Source organism: Cynocephalus volans, chromosome 11, assembly GCF_027409185.1.
Source record: "Cynocephalus volans isolate mCynVol1 chromosome 11, mCynVol1.pri, whole genome shotgun sequence".
Classification (NCBI taxonomy): domain Eukaryota; kingdom Metazoa; phylum Chordata; class Mammalia; order Dermoptera; family Cynocephalidae; genus Cynocephalus; species Cynocephalus volans.
The window spans coordinates 52,999,672-53,007,623 of NC_084470.1; the positions used below are offsets into that span (position 1 = coordinate 52,999,672).

Consider the following 7,952-nt stretch of genomic DNA (forward strand, 5'->3'; position numbering starts at 1 on the left):
TCACCTCTTCAAGGCTCCACCTTTCAATTAGCATAATAGGATTTCCCACCCTCTTAACAGCCACAGTGTGGGCTTAGTTTCTTTCTATTTTTTTTTTTTTTTTTTTGTCTTTTTGGTGACCAGCACTCAGCCAGTGAGTGCACCGGCCATTCCTATATAGGATCCGAACCCGCAGCAGGAGCGTCTCCGCGCTCCCAGCGCAGCACTCTCCCAAGTGCGCCACGGGCTCGGCCCAGTGGGCTTAGTTTCTAATACATAAAACTTGGGAGACAATTCAAGCCTCAGTGAGTTTGGGGGGGACATAATTCAATCCACTACAGACCCACAGGTCGTTCAGGAGCATGTTGTTTAATTTCCATATATTTGTATAGTTTCCTGAGTTTCACTTGTTATTGATTTCTAGTTTTAATCTGTTGTGGTCTGAAAAGATACTTGAAATGATTTCGATTTTTTAAAATTTGTTGAGACTTGACTTGTGGCCTAACATGTGATCTATCCTGGAGAATGTTCCATATGCCGAGAAAAGAATATATTCTGTAGTTGTTGGATGAAATGTTCTGTAGATATCTGTCAAACTCAATTAGTCTAAAGTGCATTTTAAATCCTACGTTTCTCTGTTAATTTGTTGCCTAGATGATTTTTCCAATGTTTAGAGAGACATGTTCAGATCCACAACTAATCATATTGGGGTCTCTTTTTTTTAGGTCTAATAGTGTTTGATTTACGTATCTGGGTGTTCCAGTGTTGAGTGCAGATATATTTATGACTGTTACATCTCCTTGCTGGACAGATCCCTTTATCATTATAGAGTGGCCTTCTTTGTCTCTTTTTATGGTTTTTGGTTTAAAGTCTATTTTACCCAATATAAGATTAGCTACTCCTGCTCGTTTTTGGTTTCCATTTGCATGGTATATCTTTTTCCATATTAGTGTGTGTGTGTCTTTACAGGTGAGGTGAGTCTCTTGAAGACAACATATAGTTAGGTCTAGCTTTTTAATCCAATCACTCAATCTGAGTCTTGAATGGTAAATTTAATCCATTCACATCTAGGGTTGTTATTGAAAAATATTGTCTTACTCCTGGCATTTTATTGATTTTGGTTTGGATGTTTTAAATATCTTTTGCTCCTTTCTTCCCCTTTTATTGTTCATCTTTGGTGTTTGATTTCTTGTGGTGGTAAGATTTAGTTTTTTTCTCTCTCATTTCCATTTTTGTTCTACCAGTGGGTAATAAATGGAAAGATATCCGATGTTCGTGGATTGGAAGAATTAACATCATCAAAATGTCCACATTATCCAAAACAATCTACACATTTAACACAATCCCTTCTCAAACTACCAACAACACTCTTCACAGAAATAGAAAAAAATGGTCTTAAAATTTGTATGGAACTACAAAAGACCCCATGTAGCTAAAGCAATCTTAAAAACAAAAGAACAAAGAGGCATCACACCTCCTGACTTCAAAATATACTATAAAGCTACAGTAACCAAAATAGCATAGTACTGGCATAAAAACAGACAAATAAGACAATGGAACAGAACAGAGCCTAGAAATAAACACATGCACTAGAAGAAAACATAGGGTAAATGCTACCCGAAATGAGTGGTTAGCCCATTTTTGAACAAGACTACAAAGATACAGGCAACTAAAGAAAATATACACAAATGGGACTATGTCAAACTAAAAAGCTTCTGGACAGCAAAGGACACTACCAACACAGTGAAAAGACAACATACAGAACGGGAAAAAGTGTTTACAAACTACACATCAGACGAGTAAAGACCTGAACAAACATTTCTCAGAAGAAAACATACAAATGCTCAACAAGCACATGAAAAAACGTTCAACATCACTAATCATGAGGGAAATGCAAACTAAAACCATAATGAGATATCAACTCACTCCAGTGAGAATTGCTGTTATCAACAAGACAGAAAATAACAGATTCTGGCAAGGATGCAGAGAAAATGGAACTCTCTTACACCGTTGGTAGGAATGTGAATTAGTACAGCCATAGTGGAAAACAGTATGGAGGTTCCTTAGAGAATCTAAAAACAGATCTACCCTATGATCCAGCTATCCGACTATTGGGTATATACCCAAAGAAAATGATATCAATATTATTAGAAAGACACCTGCACTCCTATGTTCATCGCAATACTATTCACAACAGCCAAGAGATGGAATCAACCTAAATGTTCATCAATGGATGAATGTATTAAAAAAAAAAAACTGGTATACATACACAATGTAATACTATTCAGCTATAGAAAGAAATGATGTCCTATCATTTGCAGCCACATGGATAGAACTGGAAACCATCATGTTAGATAAAGTAAGTCAGGCACAGAAAGACAAATACTGCATGATATCATACGTATGTGTAATCTAAAAAAAGAAAAAAAGGAAAAAAAGCAAAAACACAAAGGTTTGTTATAGAGAGTAAAATAATGGTTACCAGAGGCGTAGAGGGAAGGTGGGACAAAAGGGAGAAGAAGCAGTAAAATAATGGATACAAAACTATGCTATCTACCCTAATTGAATTACTGTGCAGTATATGCACATATTGAAAAAACGCACAGATACATACAAGTAAAGGTTTAAATTTTTTTTAAAATACAGATGTGCTTTCCATAGTACCATGTGTATACTGTAAAGGAAAGAAAGATATCAAGATACTGTAGGACTCCCTTAAAGGCAGTTTCACTTTTGTGGTTTCAGTGACCCACAGTCAACCATGGTCTGAAAACATTAGGTGGAAAATTCCAGAAATTCACAATTTATAAATTTTAAATTGTATGCCATTCTGAGTAGTGTGATGAAATTTCATGCTGTCCCACTCCATCCCATCTAGGATATGAGTCATCCCTCTTTTCAGCTTACCCACACTATAGGTGCTACCCGCCCTTTAGTCTCTTAGTAGCCATCTTGAGCCAAGGTATCCCAGTGTTTGTGTTCAAGTAACTCTTATTTTACTTAACAATGGCCTAAAACACAAGAATAGTGATGCTGGCATATTGTTATAATCGTTCTATTTTATTATAAATTTTTTTAATCTCTTAACTTCCCTACTTTATAGATTAAACTTTATCTTAGGTTTTGTATGTATATGAAAAAACATGGTATATATAGGATTCGGTACTATCTGTGGTTTCAGGCATCCACTGGGAGTTTTGGAACGCATACCCCTTGGATAAGGGAAGACTACTGCATATTGTCCAAAATCTCATTCTCTAATTTTGTTACTTGTGTTCAAAATAGCCATACAAAAACAGGCCAAGAGCTAAATTTGGACTTAAGTAATTTTATTTAATTGAAACATTGATTATACATATTTATGGGGTACAGAGTTATATTTCAATACATGTATATAATATGTAATGATCAAATCAGGGTAATTAGCATATATTCATCATTGCAAAACATTATTTCTTTGTAATAAGAACATTTGATCTCCTCTCTTCTAGCCATTTGAGAACATACAATAAATTATTGTTAATGACAGATGCTTAGAACTACCGTATACCACTAGAGCTTATGTGTCCCATCCTGCTGTAATTTTGTGTCCATTAACCAACCTCTCCCTATCCTCCCCCTCTCCCCCTCCCAGCCTCTAGTAAACACAATTCTACCCTCTATTTCTAAATTTCAAAAAAATTTTTTAGCTTCCACATATGAGAACATGCAGTATTTTTCTGTGCCTGACTTATTTCACTTAACGTCTTCCAGGCTCATCCATGTTGCCACAAATGACAGGATTTCATTCTTTTTCATGGCCAAGTAGTATTCTAGCTCCTCAGCTAGAGTGGCCAACACTGGGGCGAGGTCACTGGGGCTACAGCCAGGACCTCTGACTCCCAGGAGAGGCACTGGAGCATTCTGAAGCTCTTCAGCCAGAATAGGCAACACTGAGTGGGCTTGCCAGGGTCGAGGCAAGGTCTCAGGCTCCTGGGAGAAGCACTGGGGTGCTCTGCAGCTCTTAGCTGGACTGGTGGACCCTGGGTTGGCTCGCTGGTGCCACAGCCAGAATTCTGTGCCTCTGAGAGAGGTGTTGGGGTGCTCTGCAACTCCTTAGCTTAAATGAGCAACCCCAGGCAGAACTGCTAGGGCTGCAGCCAGGACCCTGGATTTCATAAGAAACAATGAGGCACTTGGCAGCTCCTCAGCTGAAAGGGACAACTCTGGGTGAGGTCACTGGAGCTTTGGGCAGGACCATGCTCTCCCAGGAGAGATGCTAGGGTGCTCTGAAGCTCCTCAGCTGGAGGTGGTGACCCTGGATGGGATTGTTGGGGTCACCACTGGGATTTCAGAGTCCTGAGAGAGACACTGGGACACTCTGTCAGCCCGCTGTTGAAGTGGGCAACTCTAGCAGAGAACCCCCACATCTCTTGGGAAGGTAGGGTCCTGCTAACAACCCCAGCAACCTCGCCCAAAGAGGCCCACTTCAGATGAGAGGCTGGTGTGCTCTACAGCTCTTCAGCTGGGATGGACCACTCTGGGCAAGGTCACTGGAGCTGTAGGCAGGCCCTGCACCTCCCTAGAGAAACTAGGGCTCTCCACAGCTCCTCAGCTTGAGTGGGCCACTCCAGGTGAGGTCGTTGAGATCGTGAAAACATTAGCCCTCTGTAGCCCCCCAGCTGGGATGGGTGTCCCGGGCCCAGTAGCCCTGGGTGGGCTCACTGGAGCTACAGGTGAGACTGTGTCCCTGGAAGAGGTGTGCAGGAACTCACCTAAGAGAGCAGGGCCACCAGATGTGGCAAAAGGCCCAATCAGCTGGCTGTCAAGCTCCAGAGAGTGCAAGAGCTGGCTCCCTCTGCCCTGGGGGAAGACTCCATGCACTGCATGGAGTCAGGTGCCAAGTCAGAATGGGATGAGGGGGCTTTAGGGATGTGGATATGTGTGGACCATTGAGCCTCAGGGCAAAATGCACTCTGTTGTTGGCTCTGATCCCAAAATGGTGACATCCTGCAGGAGCCTGGGACCCGGCGGTTGGGGGGCACAGTGTGGATTCTCTCTCTAAATTAATGCAGTCTCATGGGCTCCAAGCAGCTCCTCACACTGGGCTCACAGCCTCCAAAAGCCATGCAGCTTCCTTGTAGCTTGGACTGCAGGTGTCCTCAGTACGAGCTGGGACCATTGGGGATTACCCTCACCTACCTTTGCCCTGCAGTGAGGAGTCTCTCCTGACTCTTAACCTACCTTCATTTGTCTTTCCATTCTGCCATCTCAAGTTTCTGAACCTCTGGGGGTCTTCCTCACTCTTTTGCTGAAATATCATGTTTCTCCCAGAAACCAAGAGCTAGATTTGGCCTGTGGTCCATAGTTTGCTGACTCATATGCTGGTGTAGGGAGCCAGTGTTCTAAGAATATAGCAATAATGCTAATTCTGTGATTCCATCTTCCAAAGAAATTAAAATGTATTGCAAAATGGGGAAAATCGTATGTGAAAACATTTACAAGCTAGTAATTACATTTAGTTATTTGGATTATAAACCTGGTATGTAGATCAAATTTGAAGAAACCATTATTGGCATAAAAATTTTTTTTTAATTCTAAGTCAAAAAAGATGTGGGAAAATTTTGAATTTAGATAAATGGAAAGCCAAAAAGGCACAGATTAGTATTATTTCTTTTAATGAACAGTTTTCCTAAGTTCCTTTTAAGTCTCTCCTGTATAAAATCCACTTATTGGAAAGAACCAATCCTGACTCCTGACCCACCATAACACAGACTTAACTAGAGTAATTACGTGTCAAGAGGTAAATAGTAAGTACATGGTACTTGATATAACCAAAATAAGATTTGAACTGACAACACATTAAGATAGAGAAGCTATTAAGCCAGAAAAAAATAACCAGAAACCTTCACTGAATGTTCAGAAACTGACTACATTCAGATACATCAGGATAAGATGTTCAAATAGTAAGTTTTTATATAAGATTAATAATTGATTTTTTGAAAACAAGGTTTTAACCACATGAAAAAAGTATTAAATAAAGCATTTCCCGCTCCCTGAGGGAGAAAAATAAGAATTGGAACAGATGATTTTCTTAAGTGTTAAATTCTGTGACTTTAAGATTCTTTTTGACTTTGTCCAAAGACGTTCCCCATTAAAGAGTTCCTAATACGCATTTTAAAAAATCTGTAACCTCTTAATTGTGGAATAAAATACAGAAAGTCCCACAAAATAAATGTATAATCAAATGAATTATAAGAGGGACACCCTCATAATCACCACTCAGGTCAGAAAATAGCACTTTGCCAGCCACATCACTACATCAGAAGTAGTGTGCCCACCTCAATCACAACTCCTCCTGCTCCCCAAAAGTAACCACTCTCCTGACTTTCACAGTCACCACTTTCTTCGGTTTGTTTATTAATTTTATGACCCAAGTGTGTTTTCCCCGGCACCACAGTTTATTCTTCCTCATCTTCTAGAAGTGTGCTGCACCTTTTGAGTCTTTTTTTTTTTTTTTTTTGAGTCTCTTTTAATCTACAAGTTCACCTAGTAAGCATCTTAAGTCAGAGCAAACCACACACACGTGCAAATGAGGTATTTAAGATGCAGGAGGCAGACATTCAGCCAACTCTAAAACAGACCACGTGATAGGAACGCGCGGTCCAGACTGCAACCCTCCCCTCAAACATCCCTACCTTCACCGAGATCTTTGCCTTCTGCACCAGCAGCATCGGCATCCCCTGGGAAGGTAACAGAAATGCAAACTTCCGGCCCCCACCCCCGAGCTACAGAATCAGAAACTCTGGAGGCGGGGCCCAGCAATCTGCGTTAATACACGCCTTCCGGTTGACTATGATGCACGCTCAACTTTGCGAACCTCTGACCAAAAAGGCAGAGGGGACTAAACTAAGCGTTCAGTAGGTGCTCCTCCTCGCAGCACTTTATACTGAATTAACTGCAGGTTCCGAGTCTCCACGTAATTACACGACCGTCGAACCCCCGCCGGCTCGCGACCAGCGAGTTGGCGGCTTCCACTGCCTCGCTACATCCGTGGACATCAGTCAACGAGGCCGGCTTGGAGCCGGGGAAGCGATGCCAGGCGGTGAAGACGCACCCGCCCTGGGTTTTAAGAGGTGGCGTCCATAAAGCGCCTGTCCCGAGCTGAGCGCCCTTAATCCCCCCCTGCACCCAGGTCCTGAAAGAGGTGTCCAGTGTGTCCCGAACCAAAGCCCCAAGAAAGTTGTTTAGGGTTTTTAGTTTAACACTAGCGCAAAGCGGCGCCCTAAGAGAGAGGCCAACGCAGGGAGGGCGCGGAGGGCGCAGGGTCCACGGAGGAAGGGAGTGAGGGCGGCCGAGCGGCACCCCTCCAAGCCTGCGCTTTCGTACGTGCCCGCTGAGGGCGACACGAACCCAGACTTTTGGCCATTAAAACCGCCACTGTCACGCACCTCGTCGCTTGGTCGGGAGATGCCGCCAGTCCACTCGACGGTTTCCTCGGGACAGCGCACGTCTCGGTCTCCACCTCAGGACGGATCGACAAGCCCACGTACAGGGGGGAAGCAAAGAAGCAAAGCGTGACGCGCGAAAGCAGCGTCCGACTCGGCGGGTCAAACACCCCTACGCGTTTGGATTCGCCCATCCCGTCTCCAGGGCAGCACGCAGAACGCCGGAAGGAGCGCAGGGCGCTGACTGGCTGAGAAGCTCACGTTCCTATTGGCTGGGGCCCGGAAGTGGACGCCTCGAGGACGTCTATTTCACCCTAAAGGCATCGCACACCGCCTTTAAGACCAGCCCAACAGCCCGAGGTCCAGCACCCCTCTGCGTTTGGATACGCCCATCCCGTCTCTATGGCAACACTCAGACCGCCGAAAAGAACGCAGGGTTCTGACTGGCTAAGCCTTTCAGTTCCCATTGGCTAGAGCCCAGAAGTGGGCGGTCGTGACGGACCGTTACTCAATCCTAACGCGGCACCGGGACTGGCGAGTAGAACT

The 7,952-nt window shown here is 43.5% G+C and overlaps 1 protein-coding gene across 1 annotated transcript in view; it reads right to left on the reverse strand.

Moving 5' to 3' along the window:
• Positions 1–7,491, reverse strand: part of ULK4 (unc-51 like kinase 4) — a 574,722-nt gene extending 567,231 nt beyond the window's left edge. The window contains exon 1 of the mRNA XM_063114672.1: positions 7,410–7,491. The gene's annotated coding sequence lies outside the window, so the exon portion shown is untranslated. The remainder of the gene's footprint in view (positions 1–7,409) is intronic.
• Between the last annotated feature and the right edge of the window lie 461 nt (positions 7,492–7,952).